Below are 12438 nucleotides of genomic sequence, written 5' to 3'. Positions count from 1 at the left end.
AAGACCTAGAGAACTATGAGTGTGAGTGTGTGTGTGTGTGTGTGTGTGTGTTACAACACATTGTTTATTTATGTCTGTGTGTGGGGGTCTGTATCCTACACCACAGAACGTCTATGCTGCTGTCCAGCTTGGTCAGAATGAACACTGTTCAGCTGTTATCAGGCCCATCAACATCAAACTCCCTTGCGACCAAACATGTTGTAAAAAGGATACTTATATTTATACTGAACAAAAATATAAATGCAACAATTTCAAAGATTTTACTGAGTTACAATTCGTATAAGGAAATCAGTCAATTGAAAGTAAGTCATTAGGCCCCAATCTATGAATTTCAGATAACTGGGAATAGAGATATGCATCTGTTGGTCACAAATACCTTAAGAGAAAAGGTAGGGGTGTGGATCAGAAAACAGTCAGTATCTGGTGTGACCACCATTTGCCTCATGCAGCGTGACACATCTCCATCGCATAGAGTTGATCAGGCTGTTGATTGTGGCCTGTATAATGTTGTCCCACTTCTCTTCAATGGCTTTACGAAGTTGCTGGATATTGGTGGGAACTGTAACGCTGTCGTACGCGTCGATCCAGAGCATCCCAAACATGCTCAATGGGTGACATGTCTGGTGAGTATGCAGGCCATGGAAGAACTGGGACATTTTCAGCTTCCAGGAATTGCGTACAGATCCTTACGACACGGGGCTGTGCATTATCATGCTGAAACATGAGATGATGGTGGCTGAATGACACGACAATGGGCCTCAGGATCACGGTATCTCTGTATTCAAACTGCAATTGATAAAATGCTATTGTGTTCATTGTCCGTAGCTTATGCCTGCCCATACCATAACCCCAACGCCACCATGGGGCACTCTGTTCACAACGTTGACATCAGCAAACCGCTTGCCCACATGACGCCATACATGTGGTCTGCAGTTGTGAGGCCGGGTGGACATACTGCCAAATTCTCTAAAACAACATTGGAGGCGGCTTATGGTACAGAAATTAACATTCAATTCTCTGGCAACAGCTCTGGTGGATATTCCTGAAGTCAGCATGCCAATTGCATGCTCCCTCAAAACTTGAGACATCTGTGGCATTGTGTTGTGTGACAAAACTGCACATTTTAGAGTGGCCTTTTATTGTCCCCAGCACAATGTGCACCCGTGTAATGATCATGCTGTTTAATCAGCTTCTATGCCACACCTGTCAGGTGGATGGATTATCTTGGCGAAGGAGAAATGCTCACTAACAGGGATGTAAACAAAATGATAGAAATTTGTGCGTATGGAACATGTCGAGGATATTTTACTTACGCTCATGAAACATGGGACCAACACTTTACATGTTGCTTCTATATTTTTGTTCAGTATAGGTCCCAGTCTGCACCCCTTTCACACACCAACCTCCTGAACCCTGACCCCCTAACCCCTTTCAGCAGAACTAAAGATGCCCAGTTTCCACATCATGGGCCAAATGTGACCCATCATCCGTCAGTTAAATCGTGACAGCCACCACGTCCCAAAGACACACAACCAGAACAGTGGAGGTAATGGAATGGGGAGGTACTTTCTGAACTTGTGTTTAGTTGCAAAATGTTTTGCTAGTGTGCGCTATTGAACACCAAGTCCCACCTCAAAACAAAGCACTTAGTAAGAACTCCATTCAGCCAACAAGTAGTTTAAAATTGTAATAAAGTTGTCACATCTTAAGAGAAAATATCTTGGGAAAAAACTAATTACTGAACTTAAGAGTGTAGGTTACAGGAGGTTGGTAGCACCTTAATTGGGGAGGAAAGGCTCGTGGTAATGGCTGGAGTGGAATGGTATCAAATAATTTACATGGTTTCCATGTGTTTGATGCAATTCCATTCACTCAGGCCATTATTATGAGCCATCCTCCCCTCAACAGTTGTGTAGGCTTACATAAGTTATTTAATAGTTCTTCCAACCCCTTTGGGTTGTGCATTACAAATGTGGTGTGTCTCTGGGGGTTGGTTTGTAAGTAAAAATATAAATTGCCATTTATCAGCAAAGAAAATGCACAAATACAGTATCCTCCGTTTAGCTTGTCAAGGATCTTGCATCTATACGGAGATACGTTGTTTTTCTTAACCAGCTATCGGTTATGACCTTCTAAAACAAACATTATAGCACAGTAGCACTACTATGACGGTTTCTTTTTTTATGCAGTGTCGCGTAGATAGACTAGTCAAAATGAGTCAACCACAGTATCCAATCCTACTACAGCTCTCTTACAAAATAGATTTTATCTCAATGAGATTACAAATAAAGCTTAAATGAAAAAATATAAATAAAGGCAACTTCTTCTGGGAAAATAGGTCTTCTATATTGGTGCCAACAAAGGCCTTTTCGTTATGCCAAACTTCTTTCATAAAGTCCAGTTCAAAGTTAAACAAATTCAAACATTCTGTGGTCAATTATAATGACGCAGTCTGCATCCCAAATGGCACCCTATTCACTATACAGTGCACTACTTTTGACTGAAGCTCTAAAGGCTCTGGTCGAAAGCTGTGCAATATATGGGAATAGGGTGCCATTCAAGAATTAATGCCGGGGTTCAGAGCTGCAATCTGGCCATCTGAACCACGACTGCTTTGTCTAGAGCTGTAACAGAATACCTTGGCCTGCCAGCCACCCCACTGCTTCGTCACGCGCACACACACGCACGTCCTTTTCTACTGACATTGTGCAGTCAGCTACCACAGCAGCACACTGACTGACACAAACACACTCCATTCTTCATTGTGATGTTTCACAGAGCAATGTAGCGCCAGGGTGTCATCTTCCACTGCTGTGTCCTCTCTGTGTAAAATGCACTTTAAAATCCTAATTAACTTGAAGCTTGCAAACTTGGATGCAAGTCTTGAAGAAACACATACAAATTATTAAAAGGCCCAGTGCAGTCAAAAATGTGAATTACCTGTGTTTCCTATACACTCAGTGGCCAGTTTATTAGGTACAACACCCCGTTCACGAAAATGGTTTGGTCTTACTGACAGTTAGTCACGTGGCCGTGGCGTGTATATAAAAAAGGAAGACAGGCATCGAGGCATTCAGTTACTGTTCGATTGAACATTAGAATGAGCAAAACGAGTGACCTAAGGGACTTTGAGCATGATCGTTTTTTTGCCAGGCAGTGTTTAGGGTTTACCGAGAATGGTGCGACAAACAAAAAACAGTCAGTGGCAGTCCTATTGGCAACAACAGCTCGCTTACGAGAGGTCGAAAGAGAATGACAAGAATCATGCAAGCTAACAGGCGGGTAGCAGAACGGCATCTTGGAACTCAAAACTCGTCGGTCCTCATCACGAATGGACTATTGCAGCAGACTACCACACCGGGTTCCACTCCTCTCAGCTAAAAACAAAAAGTAACGGCTCCAGTGGGCACGCCATCACCAACGGTGGACAACTGAGGACTGGAAAAACGTTGCCTGGTCCGACGAATCCCAGTTCCTGTTGTGTCATGCTGAAGGCAGAGTCAGGATTTGGCGTAAGCAGCATGAGTCCATGGCCCCATCCTGCCTGGTGTCAACGATACAGGCTGATGGCGGTGGGGTAATGGTGTGGGGGAAGGTTTTTCTGGCACACGTTAGGTCCCTTGATAGCAATTGAGCAAGGTTTACATGCCCCGATGAATTCAGGCAGTTCTGAAGGCAATGGGGTTCCGACCCGGTACTAGTCGCACAAAATGGAATATAACATTGCGGATAAATTTCATCTGTACAACATCTAAAGACCTGCATCACTATACTGAGAGCTTTGCCATTTCTATAAGGACATATTTGGGTGAATTTGGAGCCTTTGTTCATATTTCTTCAGGGCTCCCATACTACACAACAAGGATGAGGAATTTGCTGTTTGGGGTAAGTTTCTCAAAAATGGGAAATCACAAAAAAAGTTGTATGGACCCTTCTATAACATGCCATTTACACCCAAAAATGATTTGATATAAATATGGCTGCATTGGACCTTTTGAGTTCTAGCAAATAAAGCTGAAGAAATATCATGTAGCATTAGATCCCAAACAAGCCTGAATGACCCACATACTGTCAGACCTGACAAGTCAAGAAGAGTCTCAAACTCTCACTAAATATTATATATCCTGGATATGTCAAACAGACTGGGTTCCAATCCAAATAAATCGAAAATGTAAGACTACGTTTTATTTAAGAACAAAGTGACACATTGCTTATGATAGCATCACTTTTGATATTTTTGTGAAACTCTCATTCCGACAGGGTCGAGCTTAAGACTAAGTTTCCGTTTCAATTCAAACATAGCGTCGTTGAGGCGATTTATCCTGAGGAAGAAGAAACTGTGCTTGACCTAAAGAGGCTCCAGGACTGACAAAGCATGCACACACACACACACACACACGCGAGTGTCAGTGTGTTCCTGCTTGGATCCAGCCAAAGGTTTCACACCTCTGGTTCCCCTGCCTCTCTGTGAATATTCTCACCACAACCTATAAAAATGTGTCACTTCAACCCTCTATCCCCTAGTAGAGGCAAGCAGACCGGGGGTGACCACTAAAGTGCGTCCCAAATGGCACCTTCATCCCTATATGTAAAGGACCTAGCGTGCCATTTGGGATGTAGCCTATGCCTAAATCACAGTGCCGTAGTTTAGAGAGTGACCCAGCAAAAATGATTGCTGTTGGCAAACTTAACCATGACCCTGGTTTACAGGTTATATAAACGTAAAATAGGGCAGGAGAAGTTTATTGTGTCAAGTTCAACCCATGTCTATCACTTTCACAGCTGGGAGCTGAAGAAGAGAGAGATGCAAAGTTTGGTAACAGAATGACGGTTTGTGCCATCATTTTTTAACCAAACTTTGCATCTGCACTGTTCTTCATGTAAATGTTTTTGTACAATTTGATGTGGTATTTGTTAAAAGTATAGTGCATAGCGTTGTCTGTTTTGTTTAACTTTACAATTGGTTTGTTTAACTTTATCATTGTTTTTTGTTTGACATACAATTTAAAGTGAAACATCTGAGTATCAAATCAAATCTTATTGGTCGTATACACATGGTTAGCAGATGTTAATGCGAGTGTAGCGAAATGCTTGTGCTTCTAGTTCCGACCTTGCAGTAATATCTAACAAGTAATCTAACAATTCCACAACAACTACCTTATACACACACACAAGTGTAAAGCAATAAATAAAAATATGTACATATAAATATATGGATGAGCGATGGCCGAACGGCATAGGCAGGATGCAGTATATGGTATAGAGTACAGTGTATACATATGATATGAGTAATGTAGGGTATGTAAACATTATATAAAGTGACATTGTTTAAAGTGACTAGTGATACATTTACTACATCCAATTTTTAATTATTAAAGTGGCTAGAGATTTGAGTCAGTATGTTGGCAGCAGCCACTCAATGTTAGTGATGGCTGTTTATCAGTCTGATGGCCTTGACATAGAAGCTGTTTTTCAGTCTCTCGGTCCCAGCTTTGATGCACCTGTACTGACCTCGCCTTCTGGATGATAGTGGGGTGAACAGGCAGTGGCTCGGGTGGTTGTTGTCCTTGATGATCTTTTTGGCCTTCCTGTGACATCGGGTGGTGTAGGTGTCCTGGAGAGCAGGTAGTTTGCACCCGGTGATGCGTTGTGCAGACCTCACTACCCTCTGGAGAGCCTTGCGGTTGTGGGCGGAGCAGTTGCCGTACCAGGTGGTGATACAGCCCGACAGGATGCTCTCGATTGTGCATCTGTAAAAGTTTGAGTGTTTTTGGTGACAAGCCTTCTTCACCACGCTGTCTGTGTGGGTGTACCATTTCAGTTTGTCCGTAATGTGTACGCCGAGGAACTTAAAACTTTCCACCTTCTCCACTACTGTCCCGTCGATGTGGATAGGGGGGTGCTCCCTCTGCTGTTTCCTGAAGTCCATGATCATCTCCTTTGTTTTGTTGACGTTCCTGAAACCACACTCCGAGGGCCCTCACCACCTCCCTGTAGGCCGTCTCGTCGTTGTTGGTAATCCGGATCACTCTGTTACCTTGGAATTGCCCACAGGACTGGACAGTGACTGCCACCCTGCCAAAAATTGTCTGTGGAACATTGTCCTCTGTGCTCACCTCCTGAGCCTGCCTGCCTGCCTGCCTGTCTTACTACTGAGTCATTAACCGAAATGTTGGTTATTTTCATTTTTTTTAAACAACTAATTGACCGACATCGGTTAAATTATTTGATAAATCAGATCCAGCTTGAACTGTACAATGTAGTAGGGAGTATATTCTACATAGTTTAGTGCATAAAATGTGGTAATGAACTAAAATGAACATAATCCATTGCGCATCTACTTGTCCGGTCTATTTATTTTATGACTGCTACAGAAGAGAGAAGAATGTGTGATCGTGAGGTGATATAGAGAGCAGATGTTGCTTCGCGAGGTATCTCTACCTGAAAATACATGATCTAAGTGATTGGTCGTTGGTATTCAGCAGTCATAAAAGTATGCCTTATTTACTTTGATAAAAATCACAATTTTGTAGTTCTTCAGACAGCATAGGCAGCAGCTCTATAGAGATTAAATAATAAAGTCATCAAATAAAACAAATGTAATATACACAACTGAAATATTTTGTTAAAGTAATATAATTTTAATAAATTATGGTTATGTGATAAGCGGTAATTGGCAGTTAACATTACTTTAACAAAATATTTCAGTTGTGTATATTACATTTGTTTTATTTGATGACTTTATTCATGGGAATTGTATTAATTGTTTTATTCGGTGTTGTTCAACCAACATAATGCATAGTGCATTAAATGGTTAAAGAAAAAAAAGGACTAAAATCCATTATCATTTTTTAATAGTCGAACCGAAAGTGAACCGAACCCAAAAAGCACTAATCGCTCACCACTACTGCCTTTCTGTCCACATAGATGTCTGTCTGCTTGATTGTCTGTGTGTCTGTCTCCCTGCCTGTCCACCTGCCTGCCTTTATGCCTGGCCAGCAAAGGTACACCACCAGCCAACAGGCAGGAACACAGCAACACGCAATGTACCGTCCTGGAGCATTATCATAACATTTTCTTATAACAGCTGAAAATGAGTAGTTTCATAGCATCCACCTGATATTAGAAACAACAGACTACTACTATAGTACTGTAAGAGATTTGCTGGCAACATTTTACAGTGGGTCACTTCCATGTAAAAAGGACCCATGGGCACCAACATGTGACATTCATAGGAGCATATCAGATTGGGTGTCAAATGAAAGCTAAGAGTCTATATTTTTGAGAAACTAAGGCACATACATAGTGCTTTCAAAAAGTATTCATACTCCTTGACTTATTCCACAATTTGTTGTGTTACAGCCTGAATTCAAAATGGATTAAATATGTTTCTCACCCATCACCCCATAATGACAAAGTGAAAACATGTTTCTAGAAATGTTTGCAAATGTATTGAAAAGGAAATAAAAAAATATGTAATTTACTTAAGTATGCACACCCCTGAGTCAATACATGTTACAATCACCTTTGGCAGCGATTACAGCTGTGAGTCTTTCTGGGTAAGTCTAAGAGCTTTGCACACCTGCATTGTACAATATTTGGCCATTATTATTTTCAAAATTCTTAAAGCTCTGTCAAATTGGTTGATCATTGCTAGATCTTACAGTAGATTTTCAAGCAGATTTAAGGTAAAACTTTAACTCGGACACTCAGGAACATTCACCATCTTCTTGGCAAGCAACTCCAGTGTAGATTTGGCCTTGTGTTTTAGGTTATTGTCCTGCTGAATAACCTACTCCCAGTGTCTGATGAAAAGCAGACTAAACCAGGTTTTCCTGTAGGATTTTGCCCGTGCTTAGCTCCATTGTTTATTTTTTATCCTGAAAAACTCCCCCGTCCTTAACGATTAAAAGCATATCCATAACATGATGCAGCCACCACTAAGCTTGACAATATGGAGAGTGGTACTCAGTAATGTATTGCATTTACCCCAAACATAACACTTTGTATTCAGGACAAAAAATTAATTGCTTTGCCACATTTTTTTGCAGTATTACTTTAGTGCCTTGTTGCAAACAGGATGCATGTTTCGGAATATTCTGTACAGGCATCCTTTTCACTCTGTCAATTAGGTTAGTATTGTGGCATAACTACAACATTGTTGATCTTTCCTCAGTTGTTTTCTCCTATCACCACCATTAAACTAGAGTACGGTATGTAACTGTTCTAAAGTCACCATTGGCCTCTGAAATCCTTGAGCGGTTTCCTTCCTCTCCAGCAATGAAGGATGCCTGTATCTTTGTAGTGACTGGGTGTATTGATACACCATCCAAAGTGTAATTCATAACTTCACCATGCTCAAAGGGATATTCAATGAATGTTTTGTTTTTTATCCATCTACCAATAGTTGCCTTTCTTTCTGCGAGGCATTGGAAAATCTCATTGGTCTTTGTGGTTGAATCGGTCTTTGAAATTCACTGCTCGACTGAGGGACCTTACAGATAATTGTATGTGTGAGGTACATTGAAAATGACGTGAAACAGTATTATTGCACACAGTTTGAGTCCATGCAACATGGTAAGCAAATGTCTACTCCTGAACTTATTTATACCATAACAAAGGGGTTAAATACTTATTGACTCAAGACATTTCAGCTTTTCATTTAATTAATTTGTAAACATCTCTAAAAACATAATTCCACTGACATTATAGGGTTGTGTGTGTAGGCCAGTGACAAAGAAATCTAAGTTTTATCCATTTTAAATTCAGGCTGTAACAGAACAAAATATGGAAATAATCAAGGGGTATATGAACTTTCTGAAGATATACATTCAACCATTTTCCATCCTAAAATTTTGGAATAAGCAAAACCTTTGATTTCTTGTCAAACAGGTAGAAAATGGGTTTTAGAAAACAACTACCAGAAAAAGTCTTAAAAAGGTATCAGATATACATCTAAATACAATAATTCTGAAGTAGAGACCCCTGCAATCTAATATCAACACATATTTTGTTTAGAATGCATTTTTTTGTCTCCTGTAAGTTTAAGAAACATTGCCTTGTTCCTTGAAATTCCGTTACCAAGTAAGAAGAAGTAACAAGTAAAGGTAGACCTACCAATTAGTTTATTTTTTACTGACATACATTTTGTTCATGAAGTGATAAAAAAGATTCTCATGACAGAATGTTTGTTATGTTCAGCAGATATGTGTTTTCATTGACATTTTACATTTACATAATTTTCTTTCTCTGTCATCTGGTGGTTAAAGCAAGAGTTTGAAAAGTCTGGACAACTCCTCCCTACACCGGACATCGATGGAGGTTGAAAAGTAGTTTAAATTTGGTCAGTCTGCCCTGGCATTGATTTCAACGTCCACAGACCTAGGTTTTTGGTCCGGTCTGGACCAACCTTGATTTCAACATCCACAGAGGTCTTGACTGGCCATCATTTGGCCCAAACATTGTTGTCCATGATTGGTTCAGATTTGGTCTGGTCCAGACCAAATCTTAACCATCTCTGCAGCACTCCACCAAAGGCCTTCATGGTAGAGTGGCCAGACGGAAGCCACTCAGTAAAAGGCACATGACAGCCCGCTTGGAGTTTAAAGGACACTCAGACTATGCTTGCTAACACCATCTGCTCTAAAATTAGCTCAAATAGTAGTTACTTACATAATTCAAGAAGATCTAAATGCATATTTCCATTAAACTAATTGAGATCAAATAGTTTAATGCAGACGCAGCTTGGACGTTTCACCCGTAAATAATGAATAATTATCATTTACGATTGACAGTGATGATAATTTGGTGTTCGAGGTTAAAGGGGGCTGAACTGACTGATTTAGCCTTGGTTTCAATCCTCCTCATTAGGATATGCAACTGAGAATGAGATTTGGGTCTTGGAGGCATGCTTTGATGTGGGTGTCTCTTGTGTGTTCGCACGTGGGTAGGGCTGTGAAAGTCATCGAATTTTGGATGACGGTAATTGGCCAGCCAAATGACAGCGGTCTCTGTAATTTTTACTTTTTTTTCTCTCCCTCTCCTCCGCGCCTGACTGCATGTGCTGCCATAGAAATAGAATAAAGCCTGTTCTATTCATTCTATTTCTGTGTGTGCCGCTGCTGCATTGTATGGGGCTCATTTCACACAACACCTTGCTTGTTTCAGCAAGGAGCAACAAAGTTTCATCACATTGTTAAGAGTCCATGTTACTGCAGAAACGGACTCAACCGCACGACTCATAGCCGCAGGAAGTAGGGGTGCTGAGGGTGCTGCAGCACCCCCTGAAAAATGTAACAGCTTCCTGCGGCTAAGGCACAAATGCCCGGCCATCCCGTCCTTCAGTCAGAAGTTAGTTCCAAAAATACACACATATTTGTATTTAGTTTTAAATGGTTACAACAGTTATTTTATTGTCATGACGGTCTTCATCCATCACCGTCGGTTACATGGTTATACGGTAATATACTCTACAGGCATATCAAAGTTCCATAGTGGGATGTCTGCTACTTTTAGAGATTTATGATCAAATTTGTAAGCATTACCAACAGAGTGAACGTGAAAATGGATTAAAAATGGTCGCCCTCTGCTGGTGAATTGCAGGACGTGCAATGATAGAAGTAAAAGGAGGGCTGTGATTGTCATAGTAGGCAATGTAACCAATTTCTCTGTGTAAAATGGTTGATTACTTCAAAAAGTAGCAGAGGTCGCACTCTGGAACTTTGATTTCCCCATAGAGTATATTATCATTTGCCAAATCAACTACTTATATATTTGTGTTTATATTTGTCAATTCATAAATTAAACTAACAAAATTGTTATTGAAATCAAAACAACACTCATCAGGGCCAGTGTTATTGGCAGGCCTTAGGGGGCCTGGCCCACCCTACCCCGCTACTGTACTTCCTTGCCTATCCAAATAAGATTTTGAAATATTGATCATTTATTTGACCAAGACGCACACTGACAGGAAGACCATCCTTAAAGTTTCACTTTAAAACGCTCCTTTACCAACTGCCTCAGACCACTCAAAGAATAGCAGTGATCATTAGATCATTTTTCTCCCTAACGCGTGATAGAACATCTCCACTAAACACATAATCAATATGTTTGTCTGTCTCTCTGTGACCCTGATAACTTCAAAACAAAGTTGACTAAAGTTGCCAATGTCTTTGCAATTGTTACAAACCGATAAAAGTAGCATATGCTTCCAATGAAAACCTAGATAACTGCACTAAAATATACTGGAAATACAGTAGGCCTATAGACTACAATGTTATATATTTCAATCATACTGGCTACTGTCTATAATGTTTTACTTTATTTAGTGCATTTTTTAGGGTAATGCTTATACGCATTAGAATAAGCCGCCACAATATTTGCAACAGTGATGAGTCTTTAGTATTGTGGAATAATTGTAATGGTAAAGTAAGATTTGAATAGAGAAAGCTAATCCGAGAGCAGCGCTGCTTTTATTTCGATCCTACAGCGCGAACATTGTCCCTGCGTGGTGTTTTTGGAAACGCATGTTGTATCTTCGACTGTTGTAGGGACGATGTAAAGTTAAAAACACTCGTAAACCCAAAATCCACCGCTATCGGGAAACTGGGACTAGAACAGTCTAAAGATAATACGGATAAAATCCAAAGCAGGACAAGTGCTGCTAAAACAAGTAGGCCACAGTCAGCAACATGTCGGGCGATATCTCGCAAACTGTCAATGACGGTTTATTAATTAATGAATGGTGTCTAAAGTCGAGCTAGTCTCTCACCTGAGATGTTTTGCCCTATCCTAAACGATTTATCCAAAGGCTATTCGTGTCTTACACCGCCATATCCTATGCATTTACATTGTTTTCTGACTTATATTTGCCGTGTAAATTTCCCCTTGACATAAAAGATTTTCATTTGTATCCCAAAAATCACTTCGGATAAATACGAAGAGGTTTGAAATCAGTGACAACTGAGGTCCATGTGAATTGCATCAGGCAAAGTGCGCCACAGTAAAAGTTTTGCATCAGATTTCTAAACATCATCGTATGTAATGTTTCAATAAACACTTATGCCTACCATTGTGTTGTGGGTTGGAAAGGAGTTTGAAGCGTTAAACAGCAGCTCCGTGGAAATGGAATCTGACTAATTTTGTGGAACTTAATTTACCCTAGTCTTCCGCTTCCGGGCGGAGTAAAGTAACATAACAAGGGGCGCGCAGCATCTGTCTTCATAACTAGGATGAGATGAGTCTTCCACAAGGATATTTTGTAACCTGCTTGTGGCCAGGGGCGGTTCAGCGCAAGTTTTTGCTAGCGTTCTTTTTTACATCCGTTATTGGACAGTGGCAACGCGGAACACTAATGATTATGAACATGGTCTTTTGCCTGCTAATGCCTGTAATGCAGTGAAGAAAACGATATGACAACAATAACGTCTAATGTAACTG

At 40.5% G+C, this 12438-nt stretch overlaps 1 protein-coding gene across 1 annotated transcript in view; it reads right to left on the bottom strand.

The window, feature by feature from the left end:
* Window positions 1–12216, bottom strand: part of LOC115160519 (protein ITPRID2) — a 58498-nt gene extending 46282 nt beyond the window's left edge. The window contains exon 1 of the mRNA XM_029710687.1: window positions 12069–12216. The gene's annotated coding sequence lies outside the window, so the exon portion shown is untranslated. The remainder of the gene's footprint in view (window positions 1–12068) is intronic.
* Window positions 12217–12438: the final 222 nt, after the last annotated feature.

This window comes from Salmo trutta, chromosome 24, assembly GCF_901001165.1.
Source record: "Salmo trutta chromosome 24, fSalTru1.1, whole genome shotgun sequence".
Taxonomy (NCBI): Eukaryota; Metazoa; Chordata; class Actinopteri; order Salmoniformes; family Salmonidae; genus Salmo; species Salmo trutta.
This window is presented reverse-complemented; position numbering and strand designations above follow the sequence as displayed.